General features: G+C 31.0%; 1 long non-coding RNA gene across 2 annotated transcripts; it reads right to left on the reverse strand.

Annotated features, from left to right (window-relative positions):
* Window positions 1–15,300: 15,300 nt before the first annotated feature.
* On the reverse strand, window positions 15,301–25,430 carry LOC148279871 (uncharacterized). 2 transcript variants are annotated; one of them, XR_015822767.1, is made up of 2 exons: window positions 25,403–25,430; window positions 15,301–15,637 (listed from the first exon to the last, which is right to left on the reverse strand). It is a non-coding gene; the product is annotated as an uncharacterized LOC148279871 (long non-coding RNA). The 2 variants fall into 2 exon arrangements; XR_015822766.1 differs by lacking the exon at window positions 25,403–25,430 and adding an exon at window positions 17,488–17,675.
* Window positions 25,431–25,635: the final 205 nt, after the last annotated feature.

A 25,635-nucleotide genomic window follows, 5' to 3' on the forward strand; every position in this document is an offset into this window, starting at 1 on the left:
AAAAAACACATTCATTCAATTAAATTTTATTTAAAAAATCAGTTAAAAACTTTTATTTTTGTTATTTTACATCTTACATCTTAACTCTTTCGCTGCTGAATTTGGGGAGCGCGGCTGTAACGCCTGTGCGGGGTTTATTTCAGAATTAATATTTTTAACAAAATAAATTCTTACCTTTATTTAAAACGCTCGATTTTTTTACATGTTGTGGATCATGATACATTACACATTTTAAGTCACTATTATTATCACAAAATCACTGAACATTATTAAAAAAAAAAAAAAACTCAAAGTATTAAGGTCCCCCATACACATCAAAATAATGTATAGTCTGTTTCATTTTTTTTGTGTGACACTTGCAAAAAAATAAAAAATTTTAGAAAAAGAAAAGGTTCAAAAAATTCTTCAAAAAGTTTTTACCACTTAACATATTTTATTATTATTTGGAAAAGTATAAATTTTAGTATCTTGACATCGTATGATATTCCTCAAAATATGGTGCAACACATAATGGAACGTTGCAATCCACGCACATCAACCTAGTTTCTTTGCGGATTTTTTTTGGACGTCTTTGGGATTGTGAACAAACATGACAACATCTTTATGGTTTTTTTTGCTGGTGTCTCAGGAATTGGTTTTGGGAAATGTCTACCGGTCAGTCTTAATGGATGATCCGATGATTTGCATTGCTGTTCCTAATTGAAAATCTGCTAATGAAGGTTTTTTTCCGGTAACTGTCAAATATGCGGCGTGAGAATTTAATAATATCATGTCAATAAAATTAAACACTATTTTTTATACCTCTTTGTGGTCTTTCTTAAACATCCAACAGAACTCAGCAACATGTCTGTTCTATCTACAGGTCCCATGTTGACGATAACTATAAAGACGAAGACTATAAAGTCTAAAACAACTCTGGGCTTTATAATTGGTTGTTTTGTCTTCCAATCCAATTTTCCCGATGCGCCTATTGAATCGTCGTGCATTGTAAAGAGCATGTGGACTTCCCTCTTGTCTTGCCATTTGAGGGCCATCGTGATGTCAGAGTGCATGGGGATGACACTTCACCTTTTTTTAGCTTCTCAAAAGTAGGAAGCCACCTCCTATTCTTCCGTACAGTACCACACGCGTTCGTTCCATTGCCATGCAATACTTGGAGCAATAATGGACTCGTGTACCAATTGTCCATCCAAACGGAGTGCCCTTTATTAAAAAAGTCGGTCATGAAAGTGGTAACCACTGATCCCGATTTTCCAACATTAAATTTATCGTAAATCTCTATATTTTCACCAATATATGTAATAAAATCTAAAATATAGTCAGTTTCAACATCGCAAAATACAAAAAATTTAACACCAAAACGGTTTTTTTTTGACGGAATGTATTGTTTAAAACTTAGTCTACCTTTAAATAACACGAGACTTTCGTCAAAACACAAATTTTGAAAAGGCTCCAACGTGGATTTGAATTTATTTTTAACGTGCTCTATGACTGGTCTTATTTTATAAAGTTTGTCTTCTTTATTTGCTTCTGCATTGTTACAAAAATGTAACATGCTACTTATTAAAAAATATGTGTCCCGTGGCATTACTTGAGAAAATATTGGAGTAACTAGGCCAGCATGGGTTGACCAATATTCACTCGAAGAAAGTTTTCTACTTCGTACCATCAATATGGTTAAACCAAAAAATAAATACATCTTGTCAGTTGTAACATTCTTCCATTTAAGAATTCTGGAATGAGGTCTGATATTAGCAGTTTTCATAACATCGTCATAATATATATTATTTTGTGTTGCTATTTTCTCCATCAAATCGTTCGATAAAAAATGCAAAAATATGTCAGGTTCACTGCAATCTTCGTTAAATGGAACTTTAACACCAGAATCTGCAGTGCTGAATTCGTGAACCTCGGGAAAATGGGGACCGCCTGGACCCCCACCGCAGGAGGTGTATGTGATGATGTCTGAGTTATGTTTTCTGATGTGCTTGTCGATGGATGAGGAGATAAAACTGTAGGTACTTCAAATTCAAAAATAACAGATTCGTCTTCAGAAGGTAAATCTAAATCAGAATCATCGCTATGGCCTTATTCTGAATCGCTGTTCATTATAAAGTTCATTATTTTATCATCTCTCCCTAACAAATTTTTATCTCCAGAATGAGCCATTATAAACTAACAAATAATAACTCCACAATAAAAAAGTCAAGGATGTTATAATAAAACCACTAAAAATTAGTACGTAACACAATATTCAGTCCAGCAAAATATAATAACAAGAGATTCATATAACCATATCAAAGATGAAATCCGAATATCCGTTTGAATGTTTATGTAACAGAAATAATAAAAAATTCAATAACAATAACGCAAATCACCAGTCCGGGTAATTAAGTTGGTTGAAAGGGAACCGATGTTTACTTTATCCCAAGTGTTAATCGTGTAGGCAAATAGGTACGTACATTATTATTGAAACAGAGTATACGCGGCGACACGTCAAGTGCGTACTGTAGGAATTTTAGACTGTGGTCCCGAAAACTGATTAGAAAGAATGTTTATAATATTACCATGTCTCCTAAAAAAATCCCGTGCGTAGAGAAAAGATGGATTTATCGAATGACGTAAAAAAAGTTTGAAATAAGTGTATATAGAGGCCACTACAAGGAAGATAATATTGAAAACGGCTATGTTCGGGATCCGCAGTTGCGGCACGGCGCCGCGTATCGGCTATGCTCGGGACCCGCAGTGAAAGGATTAATATTTAAATCAAAAAGGGGGATAAGCGACTTTGTTAGATAAAATTGCTCGTGCAACTTTAAGTAATATACGTTTTCATAAAAGTTGTAAGGACAAAAAAAGAGAGAAAAGGTGGCGAAATCTACAAATTTACCCACCAACAAGCTGTTTTTTTAAACAATTCGATAGCCTTACGTATTTATTTTTTAATACGAGACTAGAATAATGAGAAGATACGTGGTCTGACTTTTCTTCATACAAACTTATTACCAAATTTTCTCCTAGGATTATGGCACAAGGGTAATTATTTTTTTTATACACTATTTATATATCATTAACGTGACTCTATTTTTGATAAATAACTTTTAAAGGAGCTCGAACCATCCTAAAACCCTTAAAAGCGCCATGTTATACCTGCCGTCTTCGGATGTATGGTAACAAAAAATATAGGTATTTCAGAAATAAGAGAAACTTTTTGAAACACAAAATTTCATTCATTTTTGGGGTGCTAAAAACGCGAATACGCAACCTCGATTTTAGTTTAGCATGATCAATTCGAAGTGCAGCTTTTTTTTCGCACATTATTATTGAACCTCTTAGGAATCTAATCCGGGACCTCAAGCATGGTACGCCCATGCGCCACCTACTATTATTTTTTTTATTTTATTTCAAACCTAAGGACATATTGTTTTGAATATAAACATTAGTCTTTTAAGTTTTTTTGAAATATTTTTAATCTGATGTTTTCATATTATATGTATATATTATAAACATGTTTTTATAATGTTGTGAATATTTTTTTGTATTGCTGTTGTTTTTCTGAACAAAAAAATGTTCTTTCAGGGTTTTCCCAGAGCACAAATTATGTCATAATTAATTATGGTAACGACCCCAATGTACAGAAATTAAATATGGACTTGGAAAAACAGGGTTGAAAGTAGGCTTAATGTTGTCAAAATGCGATATTTTAGGGGAATACTCGTATATGGTACAACCATGAACAATAGTTGCACTGATGTCGAAATCAGTACATTATGTTTAGCTGAGATGAGCATTATCAATTCATTTTTTCATAGAGTCTTTATTCAATAAAATATACACATCATAAAAATATTAATACATTATAAAGAAAAGAAAATATTTAAATATATTTTGTCCCGGTAAACTATTCAATAATTGTTTGTCATCGAGTGCCAGACATTAGTTTTAATAAATAATCAAACAAATGAGTACAGAAATAAAACTGTATACGTTTTAAATAATGGACCAATATTATTTTGTTTTCGATGCTTTGAAAAATATTATTAAGAAGAAAAAACTCAACAAAACTAGATAATAATGGTTTAAAAAAATATTTTAAGAAAAGTAAGAAAATAGAGTTAGATAAAATAATTAAAATTAAATAATAGCCATTTACTCTAATATATTTTAAATAAAGCAAAAAAATAAACATGTACATAAATAGTGTGTTATCAAAACAAGATAAAAAATCAAACAAAGTAATCCGAAAATTTCAATTCATTTCTACATAAAAAATAAAAATAATAAGAAAATTAAAAGTTCCGATTAAAATTAATATCTAAAAAAATGTAAATAAAAGATAAGGTTAACCTAAGAAAATAACAAAAATGTATTCAATGAGAGATAAAAAATGTTTAACCAAAATAATAAATCAATAGAAGAACGTTCTGTCTACTAATCACTTTCGTAATGAACACATTATTTCATTTTTATTAAAACATGTTTTCATGTCAAGTGACAACGTATTCAATATTTTTGGAACAATATAATCCAACGTACGTTGTCCATATTTATTTTTTAAATTTTCGTACAACTAGGCCATCAACAGTTGTAAATCTTGTTAGATAGCATTGTTTTAATTTATTTTTATTTTTAAAGCTGAACATCTGTTGGACAATAATTTTGCTCCATAAAAAACCCTTAACTGGTAAAACATTTCATTTAGTATACATGAATGGAGTATTGGGAGGGTCCGATGTCTTGCAAGGTACCCGCTGGCACAGCGCGGGTTTAAACTGTGTATCTCAGTTATAAGCTTAGACTTTACCCTGTCTGCGTAATCTATAAGTGGGAAAGCACTACAATTAATGTCTCTGATTGTATACTTAATTGGGTGCAATAAATTTGACCAGTGCGTTTTGAACATTTTGTACAAATTTAATGTTTGTTGCACAAGAATGTCCCAAAGCGGTGATCCCGTATCTTATTATGGATTCTCCCAGAGACAAATATACTAATCTTAGTGTGGAGAGAGGAACTTAAAACTTTAATTTGTCCAGTTGACTAATTACAGATCTTAACCGTTTGAATGTTTTCATAACATGAATATTCCACTTAAAAAAGCAATCAATAGTTATACCTAAATAAAAATATTCGTTTACAATGTCTAATTTATCGCAATAAAATCAAAAAAGGCCTTGGTTAAGACATAACGTGCAAATTTCTATTTATTTCTAATCTATTTCCTCATCGCTTAACCTTCTTACGAGCTCTTTTTTTCTCATGTCTTTTAAAATATATTATTTTTATATTTGCCGTGTAACATGTTCTCTCATTATATTTGTGAAAAACTTTAACTGGATGTATGTACTATTTTTTATATTTTGTATTCTTATATAACAACTGTTGTTTTTCCTTAATAAATAAAAAAATTAAAAAAATAAAAAAATATTGATTTATTAATGCTTCTGTTTGTTCATAACAACTCAAAAACTTATACAAACTTTGGAGTAATTTGGAGTTTCCATCCGTTGCGTGGAGCCCTCAATACATAAAAAAATATAGAAAGGATTGAAAATGTTCAATGAAAATCTTTAAAAAACCTAGATTATAAAAACAATAAAACGTTTTGTACTTACCGTCAATCTGCCAAAAAAGGTGATTTTTTACCCTTGAAAATAGACGCACTGTATTTGAATTATGCTATTTACATAAATTATTAAATAATAAAGTAGACTCTTTTTACCTACTCTCCAAAATTAATCTTAATGTCCCCTTTCGCGTGACAAGAAATAAGTATTTATTCCATCTGCCAGTCTGTAGCACTGACTATGCACAACACTCTTTCCTCTATCGTTCTTGCTCTAACTATAATTCTTTTTTTTATCCATCGATATATTTAACATGCCCCTTAATTTTCAGGCTGCGATACGATTCCACTTACTATTTAATGATGCTCACACTTACACACACCTGAACACTCACTCCTACACTAATACACATAAACACTTACTCTCATACAAATACATATAAACACACCCTTTTGTTGTAACACAATTTAATAATATGAATGATTCTTATTTAGAAACTTTGCTGGTCTGTCCATAAACTATATTTTTTTAATGTAACCATATCATTGTTGACTGTTTATTTACAATAAATAAAAAAAAAAATATTACAATTTTTTTATAAAAATTTCTCAAGAACAATTTTTTTCTAATTGATTTGAAATATTTCAATGCTTTCTATTTCTTTTATATCTTTTGTAACTTATTTAACAGCTACGGTCTCAAGTATAATGAGTTGGAATGGACAGCAAAAGAACGACTGTGAATGTTTATAGATGCCGAAATAAAGAAAGACCGAAAAAGACATAGCATAACCAAATTCAACAAATACTTGCAAATGAACATGTAAAAAGTCGGAATAATCTGCACGAGTGCATGAGAACATGTATGAATGTAGAAGAAGCAAGATCTGTACGCAAAGACAGAGTTATATGGCGATCTACCCGCACTACCTACAACCCTTACGTGAAAACAGTGCGGTGGCTTGTTGTTGTTTTAAGTTGATTATTCATTTTGCGATGTTACTTTCTTCGTAGTAACTTTTTTGTTTATAAAAAAGATTAATTTTGAAGCAGACAGTATTAGCCAAATCTTATATTTCAATCTCTCGTTTGAATTTTATCTTTCATATCAATCGATAGAAACTTTGAGGTGATTCTCTTGTATCTAAAGTAAATTAAACATCTAAGTACAGCAAAGGCTTGAATTAAAATCAAAATTAACATTATTTCCTTTGAATCCGAAATAATAATTATTAATTGTAAAATGTTTCCAATAAATTGAACCGTAAATTTTCAAGGGAACATCAATTTAGTCTTCATTGACAATAATTCAAGTTATCGAGGAAACAAAAGTTATTCGATACTCTGATTTAATCGAACTTAATTATTTATTTTCGACTTCAAAAAGTTCTAATCTTCAATCTTTCACTCAAAACTAAATTATCGTTGAATAAATGCGCGCACGGTCATATTTTTTTCATCTGGCGACTGTCGGCCGTTTATTCTGTTGAAAGAAAACACCATATTTTTTTATTTATTTTTATTTATTTTATTTTACTGTTGACGCCCATGGGGCTTTTACATTATACATACTATATAATAAGAAAAAGTTACACATTAAACATAATTAACATTTCTTCAAATATAAAAATTATTAAAAAATATTTTTAAAATTTAAAAATAAAGTTACATAGTTAACATAATACACTATTCAGACATAATACAAAAATTGTATTATGTTTATAATATAAGGCATAACAGGATTCAAATAAAACATAATTGGAGAAACGTGAAACTGAGGTGGACTTTACACGCATTTTCAAATTACCTAATGATATAAGTGATGTAACTTATTTATTGCAATAAATTTCAATTGTTTCACCAAAAGTTTAAATCAGCTATTTATCAAATCTTCTTAGTGCAACTTTTGTTTTTACGCTCCAATTTCTAGAATACGTAAATGAGTCAATTCATGGCACAACTTGGAATTCTTCGGAATAGATCTTCTAACTTTTTGTAGATCTCTTCACCGTAAACACAGCGTGGGATAAAGATGGATTAGCATGGGTCAGCTAGAAATCTTATACTTTGATTGTATTTTTTAATATAATGTACACCATCATTTTATTGCCCTTGTTTGACTTAGCAAGATAGTTTTATGTTATTTTTGCTCAATTTCTTGTTCGTATGTTTCTTCATACAACCATTGTTATTGGCTCAAGGCATTTATTAATTAAATAAATGACCGTAATATTATACATAACAATATTTTAACGAACTCTCTAAAAATATATACTTATGAAACTGTCTGATTTATCAATTCGCAATGCGATTTAATTAAAAATAATATTTTTTTATTTTCAATATTTGCCAATTAGAAAAAACCCCTTTACTTACCTGGGTCTGTTATAAAGGTCTTGTGGCCTCTTTTTAAATCTGAACATAGAAAAAAAGGTAAATGGTTGACTGATTTAAATAAAATAACTATATTTAGAAATAACATTTAATAGTCAATGCATCAATTACCGCCACTGCATCTCGTAAAGATCCATATTTCTCTGAAAACCACACGTAAATCGGTTAAGCCGTTTACGAGGAGTACGGTGACATCACACGTACAGATAAATTATAAGATGCAAGTACGAAATGTATTAATATTATTTTCAATACCCAAATATGATTTTTTTTCTTAGTGCCCAATAAATTTTATTATTACAATTTTTATGATTATTATTACTTTTTAATATCAAAATTGTCTGTCACTCTCAATCTGAGTGTCATAATTTTATCTGTGATAGGGTAACTTGCCAATGAATTTTTCACTAAACTAAAATGTCGCTAACCGTAATTCATCTGTGTGAGAGGGGTAAACTGAAATTTTATCTCGTTTACACCCACGATGTTGGTTTCCGCGTATAAAAGTTGGAAGGACGAATTAATGACTTTCCAATAAATTTTCGGATTGAAACTTTTCTGCGAGAAAGTGAAAGGTTTGTGGCCATTTCGGATAACATAGAAAGCCTTTTTTGAAATTGACAAGTACGACTTTGTAACAATACCACGGTTTCGTACATGTTTCATACATGTATGAGTACCTCAAACCTTGAAACGTTTTTTTCAATAGACATATGTTTAACACTTTGTATCCTGGAGCCGTGTAAACACGTGATTAAATAACCACGCGTTGTGTCCCGGTCTCGTGTTTTCACGTGATTTACCGGCTGTTCAAAAAAGTGACATTTATTTGATTATTTGTGCATTTTATTGACATTTAGTGACTTTTATTGGTACTTTTTCGCTGCTAGTAAACTATGTGAAAACACAGGACCGGGACACAACTCGTGGTTGTTATAATCACGTGTTGACACGGCTTTGGGATACAAAGCACGAAAAAAGGAGTGAGGTGCTGTAGGTATATGTGCGAACTTTGCAATGTGGCTCTTCATAAAGGCCAATGTTGGCAAAACTATCATAAAAAATGACTTATTAAATTGTTTCAAATAAATACGAGAAATAAGAATAAATTTAACCTTGTATTTTTATAATTATGACACGTTCAAGAAGCCCTTTACAAAGCATGAAATTTCACAAAAATGGGCCGGGTACAGGGTAAATTCTATGTGTATTCGGCCGGTACTCAAAGTGTTAACTCTTGTGTGGCTGTGATTCACACTGGCTTTAGGAAGATAAATTTGTATAAATCTGCAAGATTTTCATGCAAAGTATATTTATCCTTTCAATGCAAAAAATAAATGTAACGCTAATACACCAATACATCTATAGAAGAGAGAGCACGAAGGTAGAACTCAAAGTAAGGACTACATAAACGCTGTTCGCGGTTATTAGTAGTGAGCGGGGGTGCACGTGTGGAAGGTGACCGGCGCATTAATGATTTTAAATTTATTTTTCTTTAACAGAGCTTAATTAAAGTTAAATATTGAGAAGGGAATATGGAAGTCTTGGGCTTATGACTTGTCCTCGGCTGGTTTAAGTAGCCACTTTACGCACTGTGTATATTTCCTTCTCGAAAATGTTTTCTCTCTCTGTTGAAATAAATTTAAATATAAATAACTCCCTAAGGAGGAAATCCAGCCAGTCTGCAAGCATTTGGACATACTCAAACATTGTCGAATTACTACCTGGTAAAAGAAGAAGTATAAAAATTGGAAAGTTGTTTTCAGGCGTTGTCTAGTAGGTGATTTGGTTTAGCTGGATGAATCTCATCCACGTGATAAAGGTTTCAGCTCTTTCACTTTACAAAAGTCAACAGATGGAAGAGTTGAGGGAATGTGGATGTTGAAACATGGGCATAATAGTGAATGTTACACAGTGTGTATAGTGGCCACTTAAACCAGCCAATGACAGGTCATAAGCCCTGTAAATGCCTAGACTTCAATATTCCCTTCTCATAAATGTTTTCCCCCTCTGTTGAAATAAATTTTAATATGAATTACTCCTTAGGGAGGAAATCCACCCAGCCTGCAAGCATTTGAACATACTCAAACATTGTTAAATATTTATAAACTATTAAAAAATAATTATTAAACAGTATGTCTTTGTTTTTTTTTTTAATTTGTGTGAACTCCAGAATATTCTGTATTTTTATTGAAGAGTAATGATTTAAATGATTTTTTAGCTCAGTATTTTTAGAATGAAGGTTATGTTATTTTATATAGTACAACTACTTGTTATTTAGTGCAGTCTACCGGTTTTTCACTGATTTTGCGCGACTTATGAAAAATTAATTCATTATACGTCAGTGAATTCAGAAATCAAATACAATTATTCCATCTGTTTTGCTCTCTTGTAGGCATTTTGGATATTGGCATTTCCAGAAGTTTTTACTTTTTGATCTTTTAATCCACTGCAACCCATGAAATGATTGGCTGGGGGAATTGTGCTGCATTTTACGAAAATAATCAAAAGCTTTCAGATGGACTAAAAATCATATATCAGCACCTTTTAAGATATTAGTCAGAACGTTGATCTAGTACATGAAGTTATCGGACGTAAGACAACTCTATCTAAAAGAAGCATTGGCATAATAATGATCGAACAACAAGGAGACATCTCAGCAAAATGATTGTGCGAGATTTTCCTGGAGCATGAATTATGTTAAACTCAATATCTGCATGACTTTCGCTCACAGGGTTAAATATTTTGAAAGAGCGTATTTAGTTCTCAAGAACAAACCCCGTTTTAGTTAGGACCGGAATTTCCTTACCTAGAGGAATTTGAAGAGATTAAACATTGGCCGTAGCGCAGTTGGTTAGATGGCTAACTGTGAAACTAGCGTCGCGGGTTCGATTCCTGCCAGTTGCAAGAAGGAAATCCTAGAAAGATTTTTTTCTAAATTAGTCTGGGTGTTGTGGCGTATTTTTCATCATTTTTTTTCACATTTTTAGTGTCCCACCTGCTGACAAACCTCTAAAATAGAGGTTATTTCTTTAAAAAATAAATAAATAGGAAACTCTTTGATGGTTTTTAAGTATTTGAGTTTGTTTTTCAGTAAATCAAATGTTTTTCTTCGTGCTGTGGCATATGCTATTTTTTACATATATTTGTGGCATATATTATTTTCCCAACACAACCGAACACTGAAAAAGAGTTCCATGGGATTGGAACTTGTCTCGAAAATCTTTGACTAAATATTATATTGTGAATAAGCAAATAATAGACACGCTTTCTCATATTTGCTTCATCTAAGATACGACTATAGCGAAAATATTGTGTTGACCTTAACAATAAAAAAATGCAAATCACTATACACGCGCATATTATTATTAATGATATCGCTAGCCCAAAACAACAGTGAGATATCTCTAAAAAAACATATTTTGAGATAATCGGACTTTGAGGTGTGCAAAGGGTCTTACTGAATTAAATTATTAAAATTAGATTATAAAAACCACATTTTCACGTAGAATTACTATCCTTTTTCAGTATTTTATTATTTAAGAACATTAATTTATTTAATTAATTAACAATAACTTATTTATTGGGCTAGCAATATACAAAGAATATATATTATAGAAATAAAAGGCGAGTGATACTTTATTCCACAAAATTAGAATATCAAGTTACTGTTTTTATCACTTTTGTGACATCTTCGAGACTGGTATCTGTATTGAAAAATTCAACACAAAACAGAGGTAAGGATAGAGAATTTAAAATTACAGAATTTTAGAATTCATAACTTTTCATTTTTACCTCGGTTTTGTATAAAAACATTGAATTTATGAATAAATATACCATTCTTAAAGATATCTAAAAAGTTATTTATCTCTGCTGTAATATGGTTATTAATCATAATGGCTAGTATAAATACAATTTTAATAAACTAGTCACCTAAAAATAAACAAATTTGAAATCACTTTATACACCGATTATCGGTATGTGGCAGAACGTTTACATTGGGCGTTCCAGGGTTAAGAATAATTACATAACATTATTTTGATATTACTGACAACTCTTTTTCCTTCTTGTTGTATGTCCTATTTACTTGAGGTCAGCTCTTCTAGTCCACAGTCTACACGTCGGACTAGAAGATTTGTTGTTTGGTTTTTGTTTTACGGCCAGTTGCCAACTGACGCCGAGACAGTAACCCCTTTTGCTAACTGGGTCCACGAAAACCACTGTTGACTATTTTTCCTCCACTGCCATAATCAACACAACGTCCTGCCCGACCCCGGCGTCGTCTAAAAACCCATGGCCCGAAGTAAGTCCGGGTGGCCTGAGCAAAGATTTGTGCTCCTTCCGCCTGTTCGCAATGATGCATTTCATATCCGCCATCACAGCCATTGAGGTCTTCACTCGTAGCTCTAGGCAATGAATTTCATTGACATTTCAGTCTACTGAAGCGAAGGGTACCCACCCTCGCGACGTGGACGCGCTGAATGAGAATGACTCCAGTGAGAACGCAAAAGGTAATTTTGTCCTCCAGGAGCCGGGTTAATGGTCTCGTTTAGGTATGACAAGTAAATATTATATAACCACAAACCATCGTTCAAGATTAAGGGTATTGTGATATCACTGAAAATAATTAAAAAATAATAATATACTCACCGAGTTTAAAATTTAAAATCAAATAAGAAACCTCTTAAAAGTTGTCCTTTTAAGCTTTTGTATACACTTAAACCTTTACAATCTCCCTTTAAGCTGAAAAGCAATTTTTTGTAATGAATAGTGGTTTTGTTTTGTTTTTTGTTTAAGCCGCTAACGTGAAACACAATAAAATTGAAAATAACTCATCCTAATGGCATTCTTTCCAATGAATGGACAAATACAACAATAATGAGTCACCCTTTTTGTTAGGTGCCTTCTAAATTCCAAGAACAAATTTATGGAACACATTTTAAAGCCAATTGGATTCGCTTATATAATCTCTGTAATTCGTTTATATAAATTTTATTGCTGGCCAAATTCCGAAGCCTGTATTGAAAATAATTCAGAAAATGTTTTTTTAACAAAGGTTTTTTTACAAAGGCACCATTTTACACCGATGATAATATTGTAGAAATACGTTAACAAAGCAATTATTCATTTTATCGTATTACGAACCAGCACTCAGTATTTTTAAGAACATCGTTGTATACACAAATTTAAATTTACAGTATTTAGAGTATGTTTAAATAAAAATAAAGTCAGTCAACGCTGAATTTCAAATCCTAGAAAATTTAAAAGATTAAATTCGATTGTAACGTAGATAGACAACAAATATTTTTGAGTAAAGAATATTAAAGTTAAGGCGTTTTTCTGGAATGAATAATAATAATAATAAATTTCGCCAATTTTTACAGCGCCGTTTTCCTGAGTAATCACTTCAAGGGTGCTGTACTTACATTGTACTTAAATATTATTTTAAAAAACGTCTATCTTCACGCATTTTAAATTACTTTTTACTAACTGACAAAATTTACAAATCATGCAGTACACATAATATTTCTAAAAATTACATCTAAAAAGCAGAACTTTTCAAGTCAGGAAACGATTTCACAAATAAACAAGTTTTTAATTCCTTTTTAAAAAGGGATTCTGTTGCACAATTTCAAACTTCTGAAGGTAGAGCATTCCACGCCAAAGGTCCGGCTATTGCAAACGCCCAATAGAGTTATGATCTTTTGTCAGATGATTTAACCGTTCCAAGCCTTTAGGAAATGAGAGAGCGGATGAACGAGCAAGAGCCGCAACTTGTTAAAGAACGGCACCTTTCTTCTCAGAATTTCCCCTTAGCTTTGCTAAACGCTGTATAAAACAAAATACGCAGCAGCGTTGGGAGGATCATTACCGCGCTTTTTCTGCGGGTAAAATCACTAAAATGTTTTTCCCAACGCTGGCTGATGCAGCAAATTTCCGTCATCATCACCAAAGTACTTTCGAAACGACCCAATTTTTTACCGGACACGGAGCTATGAGAAGTTATGCGTAAAAAGTTATGTCCATGCGATGATATTTCTTCACAGAGTATATAACATCTGTTATTTCAGTGCCCATTTTTCAGTTTTCAACGCAATAATCTTGAAGCAGAATGCAGGAAAGATGGAATATCCTTAACAGATATCCACACTGTAGTAAAAAGTAGTTATCATGCGCCTTTGTTCTTGAACTTTGCAACAATGGTTATTGGACTCATAAAGGTGATAAACCAAAATCAGTGATCGAACATCCCATTTCCAAGACAAACAAAAACTTTTTTTTTTCCGAGTACCTTAGCCTTGTACATGACACGTAAGGCTACTTAATACAGGGGTCCAAATATATTTAAAATAAAAAATATAAAAAAAACCGCTCCAAGCCTGAAGGAGGTATCTAGGAGGACCTTAGATACCATATTTATTTATTATCAAGAAGCGTATTTTTTCTACGGCTTTTTTTAAAATCATCATATTTATTTCATTTTCTGCATAATCATAACCACAAAAATCCAAGTTTGCGTTTTACTTTTACATGCTTTTTCTCTACCATCTTACCCGTAGCAAGAATTTATATCAGTGCTGTTTGACGTTTCACAGTGAGAACAGCAAGGTATCATTTATCGTCCTCTCGCAACAGAGTTTTATGATAAAATCTATAAATTTTGCAAAAATTAAAAAATATTATTAAACAGTTTTACAAACACTACTGAGAAAATTAAAATACTTTTTTTAAAGTAGTATTAATAGCATTTTAGCTGCGGTGATCCTGGTGCTCGCCTCAGGTACTAGCTGATTTTTTTCACAATGTTTAATTATGTCCAAATGCTTGCAGACATATTTATTCATATTTAAATTTATTTCAAAAGAGAGAAAAAACATTTTTGAGAAGGGAATATGGAAATATAGGCAATTACAGGGCTTATGACCTGTCATTTGCTGGTTTAAGTGGCTTCTTTACACACTGTGTACAATTCACCATTCTGCCCATGTTTAAACATCCACATTTCCTCAACTCTTTCATCTGTGGCCATATTCCATATTCCCTTCTCGAAAATGTTTTCCCTCACTGTTGAAATAAATTTAGATTTTTTTCCCGTTCATTACCTCATCAATTCCATTCGTTGATTTTTCTGGTTCACAATGTTACAAAAATCGACAGTTGGAAAGATTTAAGATATTTCAATGTTCAAATATAGGCAGAATGGTAAATGTTACACAACATGCAAAGTGGCTACCCAAACGATTCAATGACATGTCAAAAAACCAGTTAATTCTAAGATTTGCATATTACTTAACAAATCGAAAAACAACGATACTTATTCAATTCTTCTGTCAGTTGATTTTGGTGTAAATTACATGGTTTATGAAGTTATTAATATTAATTTACTTACAATAATAGCACTTTAAAAAGAATACTTAATTAGTTTAATTTATAAAATAGAAATATATTTTTTAACGTTTTGGCGTACGGAGATTAAATGTTGGACATTTTCTTCATTTTTTCAGTAAAAGTAATTTCAGAGCCTCAAACTCACTTATCCCCTTTTCTTAATATTATCTGAGCATAAATTCATAAACTCTGTTTGGTATCTTTCAAATAACTTTTTTTCTTTTTCCACTCTGACGCTCTGACGCTCTGCTCCAACGGAGCTCTCGCCGGGGTTAGCGAAATAGATTCCTAAAACAAAAAAAAGTTTTATTCTTTGATTATTTTTTCAAGATTTTTAAAATTATCAGCGTTCATTTTCAGTATGGTTCAGGTGTTATTGAATATATAACAATAAGTTATTGAGTATACAAATTTATAAACAAATAAGTGTAAAATGTCATAACACAAAGTGAAAAATGTTTTTGATAACAATAATATGTTATTGAATATGCCCAACTTTACAAAAAACTATTAACAGACTAGTTAAACGTGGCTGAAAGAACCAAAAACACCAACAAATTAAATTATATGTTTATTGGAGATGAAGGATTCGCTTTGAATAAAAACCTTTTGACACCTTATTCACAAAGAGAATTAGATTATAAAAAACGAATAAATAACCACAGACTGTCGCGCGCTCGTAATGTAGTCAAAACTGTGTTCAGCATAAATATTGAAACCTGGCGGTAAAAACCGCCAGGTTTCAAATATTACGTACACCTATAAAAATGAAACCAGAGAACATATTGAACCTTTAGGACGAAAACGACTCAACTAAAAAAATCAACTTTGTGAAAAACCGCAAAAGAAAAATGTAAGTTGTGACACTTTCGTATTCTTTCATCGATTGTTTCGTATTTTTCAAAGTTAGCGCCAATTTTTGAGTAAAAAATTATACCAAAAGCTTTCAGCTGTGAATCTATGAAAAAAAACGTAATAAATATAAACTCTTATAAGTTTAAACGGGGCATTTATTTAATTAGTCATTATTAGATTGCAATAAATCAAACAAACAAATTCATTTTGATAAATAAGATGATGACATAATTTTTATGCGGTCTATTAAAATCACCAAACACATTCTTTTATTGATTCACGAAATTAAATGAATCACTTAGATTCTCGGTAAGTTGGAACGAAACAATCACAAAGCTAAATTGGTCGTTTTCATATTAAAAAAAAATAATTAAATTTGCGTTTGTATCGGAATAACGCGAACTCAACCAGCTTTTGGTCACTATATGTTTGTTTGCGTTGCGTCTTTCCCACATAAATATAAACACAAAACCAATAGCGTCGCTTCCGTACTGACCCGGAACCCTAATTCTTTAGAAAGATGGATAGTGTTCATTGAAGTCGTTTTATGGTCTTAACTCATTTGATAGATTTTTGAGTAAAGTTGTTTTTGTTTTAAAGGATTAGCAATTTACAGAATTCACAACTACCTGTGAAAAAAACATTTGCATTTGAAAACCCCACTTTTTTACGAAATACAACAAGCCCATCGTACGCTGCATTGCGTTAATTTTGATTGCAATAATCTTTAATCTTTAATTTTCAAAGAAAAGAGTGAGTTCTACACATCCGTGTTAACTCGTTAGTACCTGAAATACTCGAAACTGACAAATTACTGAAAAAATATAGGCGCACAACGTAATTTCGCTTTGGGGTGGCAGATCAAACTGCGGGCTGCGATGCGCCATCACCTTTACACGTACAAATCTGTGCACAGATTGGACTGCGCATCAAAACTACGCAATTCCAGTCAAGCAGATTGGACTGCAGGCCTCGGAGCGCCATCTGATTTTACACGTACAGATCTGTGCGCAGATTTGACTGGGAATCAAAACCACGCAATTCCAGTCTAGCAAATTGGACTGCAGGCCACTGAGCGCCAACAGATTTTTCATTTTTCCTTTATAAAAGATTTCTTATAGACCGTAACCCTGTTTGGTTACACGTTGTCAGCAATTACGTGTGTTATTAATCGCGCCACTTGCCCGTAAGCAGATGCACGCTCAAAGTTGCTGGTTCGCGGGATGGGTTATCCTTTATTTACTTTGCCACTGAACCCTAAATATAATAAATGCAATTCATACCTTGCACTGGGGTTCTAGTACTATTTTGTTTGTATCTTGTCGCGTAGCAGTCAGGATCAGATCAGATTGTGGGGTCATGAAAGAGAGGCACTTGAGATAGTTTCTTGATTATAATTATTTCACGACACAGTGGATAAACTAACTGGTTCGCAATCGCGATGAAAAGAGAAAAAAATATCTGAGCACATAAATCTTGACAGTTTGGTTATATTAACAATTGTTCTTTTGTTAAATGCATTTCTGTAATTTTGAATATTGAACATGTTGGGCCGGAGACAAAAATGTGGTACCTACCCACAGTAAGAAATACAGTATTTTAATCAGGGCCCAGTATGCAGCAAATAAATACAACATAGTAAATGTGGCGTAACTTGTTATGATTATGTATTATACCTTCTACAATGTTTATTTCTTCTGAATTTTAAAATTTATTTTATTCAATTTATTATTTTTATTTATGCCTTTCATTATTTTTACTGTATACAAACAAATATGTATTTTAATTTTATATTTTATTAAAAACTTCTAAATTCTTACCATTTTTCAATTTTTCAATTGCTTTTATTTTGATACCTGTATTGTACTTAGTCAACAGCTTACATCACTGTGAAGACTTTACATTGAGTGTTTTTACAATTCGATAATTCGTGTGAAAACTTTTGTTTTTTTTTTCTCAAATAAATAAATAAAATAATGTATTTTGGTGAAATATGCAAAAGAGAAAAATTAAATTAATAAATGAGATTCCTATAAACATTTGTACACGTAAAAATACAAATAATAAAACAAGGCTGAATGAAGATTGAAAAATTCAGCCTAATTTTTAGTGGATAAATCGGCTTTTTCTCTCGATAAAAGAAGCTTTAGCGGTCAGAACTGGAGAAGATGGTTTCAGTTAGGGTTTATGGCTCTATAAATTGAGGTTTGATGTGATAGCTATTTCGCACGCCCCTCAACTGAGAGTTTCTATAATGGCATAGCGATAAAGTGTGAAACCGATTCTCATGCGAAGGATTTCGAAAGAAAAAGAGATTTTCTACTAATGGCGAGCATAAAAAATACTCATTTTCATATAGTTTTATGTTTAGATTTATACCGATTTGAGAAGTGAATTAACCTATTGACATATTTCTTTCGCCATTCACAAACAATTCTCGTAGCTTAACGGTAAGCGAGTTTGCCTACCATGCGAGAGGTCTTCAAATAGGTTTGCGACCTATACAATGGACATTTTTTTTGGACTGATGCCTGCAGCAAAAAACTGGTTGGATGCGCCACATTTTACTAAAATCATCGATTATTTTGTTTTAAATATTCTTATGTGTCAATTTTTTTTTTTTGTTTTTATTTTTATTTTTATTTTATTTCATTGGAAAAACAACAGACATTTATAAATTTATAAGATACAGTTATACCATAAATACATATCATAAAGTCCAATTAGAGGCTTCCACATAATATTGTTATTGTAAATGTTGTCACATTAAAATTATACATAACATAAAATAACTAATCATACAAAACTTATAATATAACTAATAAGTTTTGTATGATTTGTAGTTATTATTTCTTAAATATTACTAGAAATGTAAATGTCATACATATAATTCAAAATATATCTACTTTTGAATATTGGTCACACAGTTGCACATTATAATATATAATACAAATGAAGTTGACCATACAGTGTACATTTATAATTTAATTAGCAAAGTGACGACATTACGGAGTTTTTTTTAAAAATCAAAAACTTTGATCCAAAAACGGAAAAAATTCTAATTTATGAAGCCTTTGTAAAAACTAAACTATGTTTTACTCAATTACTATGGGGAACAGGATATCAAAATGATATAAACAGACTACAAAGACAACAAAATAAAATATTAAAGTTAGTATATGACCTTCCCATTTCTAACTGCAACTAGAAAACTTTTTAAACAAACTAAACAATTAAATATAACTGAACTCTTTCAACTAGAATCATTAAAATTTATCCATAAATTAGCCACTAATGTAATTGTTAACGAAGAACTAAAACTTGTCAACATGGACATAATACGAGAATATCAGACATATTTGTCTGGTATGGTATGGTATTCCATTTACAAATTTCTAAAACAAGACAAGGACAATCAAGACTAATGAACCAGGGACTGAAATTATACAATTAACTACCAGACAAAACTTAAAAAATGACTCAGACAAACTTTTCAAAAGATGTAAAAAATATTAATTTGAACAACGAATTCGAGTATGAATGAAGAATGTTTATATTATTTTTGTAAAATGAATGTTATAATCCGTAAGGGTTTAAATAAATAATTTTTTAAATAAAAAAAAAATAAAAATAAAATGTGCCTACATACAGAACTGCATAATGAAGGCTGCGGATTCAAGACGCAACATCATAATTTGAATTACTTTTGGAAATTTCACTTTTATAGGAAGTTAAAGATATGTTATTAGTATCTTGTAATCATCGCTATGATTTTGCGAATTCTGTAATTTTGAAATTAATCCACACGCGGTGTCATGAATTGTCTTTGGTGACTTGTACTGGCATTTAAAAGTTGGGCTCCGTAGCGTTAAAATACACTAAAATTTGGAAAAAAATAACTACCACAAAACATAACAATGCTGTAATTGATTGGTTAATTCACAATAACTTGTGACGCTGTTCATTTTTATCAAAGCCATTTTTATGTTTTTTTCATGCATTTTTAGGTACTTATTATACCCAATTTCTAGAAACATTTAACTTTTTTATTAGAAATAAATATATATTTAATCTCGATTTACATGCGAACATTCGTGAGAGAAATATAAAAAGATATAAAGCTTGTTGAATACGGCTTCTGCAGATATTATGAACCTATTTTTCTGTACCTATCAACAGTTTGGCGGCTATCTGCTTTTGATTTTATCTTTACAATCAGCATTACGTGATGGATTAAACAACTCGTAAATTAATGCAGACCTTAATTGCCAAATAAATAAATAAATATTATTGAGATAAGACATAAAGAGATAACACTCCATACAAACTCGAGCTAAAAGTAGTCCTCAAAGATCAAGGATTGACCAGCGGAGGTAGCAAGTATCGTCACTACGACTTTGACAAGCAAAACAAGTAGTACAGTAAAAAGCACAGACTGTTTACATCGGTCTACTGTAAATTCTATTCAGTTTATTGCTCCTTTCGCAAACGTGTCACCTTTGTTTGTTGTTTCACTTTACGCCCGACTAACTGAGCAGGACAGAGACTGGAGATAACTCACGAACAATAAGTAGTGGTAACATATTTATAAGACGTTTTTTGACATTACAATAGCTATTTTAAACAAGTATTGATTAAGATAAAAAAAAATATTTACCGGTAAAATGTTATAAGTACCCTCGCTTTTCCAGATTGATTTGTGCAGTATCTTAGCGTACATAAAGGCATTTATTTCATGTATATTATAGTAATTGCCAGGAGTAAAGTAACCGGATAATGGTCGCAACAGACTTAAGCCCGTTTCATCAAACATATCGCTGCTTAAAAACAAAAAGGCTCCAAATAAAAAACCCCAAAATGTTGCTTGATTGCAAAAATGATATTTAAATCGGTCACATTTTTCTATAAGAAAACGACTCCCATAAATTTTGAATTAAAAATGACCCAAATCCCGCAACGGCCTTTTTGATCGTTGTTTTCTGTTGGCTAACTTCAGAGCAAAACCACCATCACCGCCGCTTTTAAGGTGATAGATCACACAAAACTCCATTATACGATTGATACGGCTTTTAAAATGCATAAAATGATATTAAAAACAAAAAAAAGCAACAGTTTATTTATGTTAAAAACTTTGATAAGATCCTATGAAAAAAGTTTTTTGTTCACTTTGCCCAGCTGTATGAAACAGTACATATGATTTTCTTGTTGTATTACTATGGAATTTTTTATTATTTAAATTTTCTACTGAATATGATGATTTTTAGGTTAAGTTTTTAAATATAAATCTTGTATAATTTTTATGTTTTTTATAAATCCTGGGTATAAGGAAATTTAGGTTTAAAAAAATTTATATTTATTAAGCCAAATATGTTAGTATTATAAATGTTTGTAAAAGGCAGATTTGCCGTTTATGTTAAAAAAATAAAATAAAATACATAAATAAATATTTGAGAAGAAATATCGACTAACTTGAAGTTTAAAAAAATATGTACTTCAAGTTAAATAAATGTACAAAAATGTTTATTGGCTACAAGAAAAAGTTAATCATCTGTAATAATGCTCTTTTTTCTATTTCAAAACATTTATTTTGCTTAAATTTTTTCTGAGGAATTCAAACCTATTTTGAGGTTGACATTGTATAAAAAAATTGACTTTTTTGTTTTAAAGTTACATTATGTCAATCATAAAAATAACAAAATGACTTTATCAAATTGTGCCTATACATAATTGTTGGGTCAATGTTACTCTACTATTTGTTTTCTATTTTGAAACAATATTTCTACATAATGGATTCTTCAAGAATACAGAGACCTTGGTCAAACCTATTTTAAGGTTAAAATTTAATATAATAGTTGAATATTTGAAAAAAATACAAACGACTCTTTTTTAATACAATTTCGATAAACGAAAAAGTTCGCATGACTTTGAAATTGTTCAAAATTGAAAAAAAATCTCACTAACTATCCATTACGAATACTGAAAAATATGACACATAAAAAATGAAAGATCGCATTCCAGCGCATATTTTTGACGACTGTTATAGCCGCCAGATAACGACACCGTTTTTTTTTAGTTTACATATCTTCAAACCATTTAGACGGCCGAATTGCGAAATATCACATACTACGAATACCGATAAAAATGTATGAAATGAATAAAGATAAATTAATTTTATTTCCAAAATCAATATGGATATTGTGGATATTTTTTTTTATGTTTGCCACGTGGTGTAATGATAAGCGCATTTGCCTACCATGCAAGAGGTCTCGGGTTCAATTCCCGACATGGTTGATGTGAAATATTATGGAAAATGGTGTTTTTACACTAAAATATTTCATAGTCCCTAGACTGGTACTTCAAACGTAAGACTGAGCACCTTACCTTTATGTAACAAAAATGATAAAAATACGGTGTACTCATGCAGTTTTCTATTCACTATAAGGTGCGGAAAGGGAATGATGAATTTATTCATTCATAACTTAAAAAAAGAGATAAATGAAAAAATGTTCCTTGAAAAACGCAACGTATTTGGCATTGATAATGAGGAATTCCTTTACTGTTTTCTAGTTTATTTTTTTTCTATTAGCGTACTATTTAACCTAACAATTTTTTTTTGTGCGTTATTTACAAAGATACGATTTTTTAAAGTTACATTTATCAAATACCGCGCTAAATGACTGTAATCAGTGTGTCACTTTTCAGTAGTGACGTCATGAAACGGTTGGCGTTCTTAACGGTAGCCAATAACAAAACTGACAAGAATCTATGGAATATTGCTTTGATTACTTCATTCAGTTGATCGTAATTTGCTCATTTCTATTTTATAATTGTTTTTACGAACGTTTCAATTTAGAAAAAACCTAGAAAGTTGACATAATCTCTGGGTGATAAAAGAGTATAACGAAAATTATACTCTTTTTTTTATATCGTCAAAATGTTCCTTACAAGGTGCGGGGGCTTTAAAGTGGAAACCGGAAATGTCACACGTGGATATAAGGAGTTACGTCATTATTAACGATTTTAAAATGAATACTATTTATATCATTTTAAATTTTTTTTTTGCGTGCGTTTTTGAGATATTTCATCCTACTCCAAAAGTTTTTAATATTCACGTGTACACGAAAACATTTTTAAAATTTGATTCCGGGTTGGGCTGGAATTTCTCATTGTGACGTCAAAATTTGTGACGATGTTCTATAAAAATTTTAACTGTTTTAAATAAAGTTGAAAATAAACATGAATCGTGACGTATGAGAGGCGTGGCCAATGCAATGACCGTTTTTGCGGGAATTCAAAAGAATACATTAAAAAATATTCTTGCTACTACAACCGCTATCGCGCCATTTCCCAGGTAACACAATGTTGCATTAGTATTTTGGTAAAAAAAAAAATTCACTGTTCATTTGGCAACGGATTTTTAAGTGAGTCATTCCTTTTCTTTTTAATTATAAGTTAAATCAAATTAAAATTACTGATGTCTCTACCGTGAGCAATCTGGGTGTTTTGTTCGATTCTAAATTATTATTTAAATAGCATATTATTAAAATATCTAACAAAGTTGTAAAATTATTAGGAGTTGTACTTAGAACCAGAAAAGATTTTAATAATATAAACACATTAAAATATCTTTACACATCTTTAGTTGGAAGCCAACTAGATTACAATTCTCCAATATGGTAACCTGATCAAATCACTTTCTCAGATTCTATTGAGAGAATTCAGAATAAGTTTTTTAGATGAATTAATTTTGAGATGGGTGAAAAACCCAAATCGTAAAAAATACAAATCAATTAAATTATAACAAAATTTTAGACTGTCTTAAATGAACTAAAGTGCAAAAACGAAGAACATCGACCGATTTTACGACTTTATATAAAATAATAAAAATATATAAATGTTTATATTTGTTAAAATAAAATAAAGTGTTCAGTAGACTCAAATGAGTGTTTAATTTCTAATATTATAAGTTTAAATATGGAGTTCTACAAAATAAACACCAAATCAATCAATAAAAACAATGTTTGATACCCCTGATCTACTGAAATTGATTTCACTCTATGTACCCCCTAGGTTAAGCAGAACATCTACAATATTCTATTGTCAAAATTCTCGAACGGTAGCTCAATATAACTCACCTATTGTTAGATTACAGAATACCGGGAATGAATATGCATCATATTTTGATATATTTAGTTTATCTCTGCCTAACTTAAAAAATAAAGTGACCAACATATTTTTATCAAAAAGAGCAAATCAACTTCAGGAGATAGGGTTGGAATAGTTATAATTTGATTGATTAGTGTATTTTGTTATTGTATAATTTCTTTAAAATATATATGTATTTCAAGTAATTTACAATGTGTACAGTACGAGTATATTAATATTTCATACTCGATTTTTTTATATTTTTATTTTTAAGCACTCTTTATTCAAAAAATGCCGTAAATAAATAAGTAAACAAATAGAATAACGCTTTCAATATCGTCAGTTCTTATCTTTTGCGCTCTACACAAACAATCATAACTTTGTGATTTTTCTTGATCCCCTGCAACATGCGGAATGTTCACAATCTTCTGCTTTTTCAAGCATCCATCCCTCGCACGATGGCTGAAAAAACATTTACAAAATCCATCTCGCCCTCCACTGAACTCGACTCGCTTCTTCATTTAATCGTCGTATAGTAAAAAGCACTTCCTACGCATAACACTTCAGCTCAAACAGCTGTTCTATTTTCAGGGAGGTATGCCTCACTGGCTCGTATCAAATTCACGTAACAACCCTTAGGTTTGCACAGAGGAACGAATGGAGAGATGCTACAGGAACTGCGAACGATTAGCCATAAATAAATAACATTGGATTGAGGGAACAAACAGCGGGTTTTTCCGATATTGCGGATTGAGTTCGCCATCTTTAAACTTTGGCTGAAAATTGGTTGTATGCCAGAAACTGTTCAATTTGTTTGTACAACGCGCAAACTAGAATTTTTCACTGAATAAGTAATTTTTTTCAATATTATTTTAAGAAATTTCTCCAAGTGTCATTTTATTATTTTAAAAAGGAATAACCCGCTAAGCCTCTATTTTAGAGATTTGTCAGTGTTAACGAAAAGGCGGACTGTAAATAAAATAACGAATTTCATTCAGTTTTGAGATAAGGAAATATTTGAAGAAAAAATAGGAACACGGAATGGATACCTACCTTTAATATGATCTGAATGTTCTTAAACTTTAGGCACTTGATGACATAATGCACTTCAAAATGTTAAAATGTTTTAAACAACGCGCGACAAATCCAATCACTTTTTATCCGAATTTATGTAAAGTGAAAAATTATGTTTGGTTTTTGTTCTAAATAAGAATTTTCTTATTTTGATTTTTTTCTATCTTGTTGTTAGGTAGGTACTATGAGGATGGGTCAAGAGAAGGATGGGA

Source organism: Micrasema longulum, unplaced genomic scaffold (genome assembly GCF_059751315.1).
Source record: "Micrasema longulum isolate JH-2025_06_02 unplaced genomic scaffold, ASM5975131v1 h1tg000661l, whole genome shotgun sequence".
NCBI classification, from domain to species: Eukaryota; Metazoa; Arthropoda; class Insecta; order Trichoptera; family Brachycentridae; genus Micrasema; species Micrasema longulum.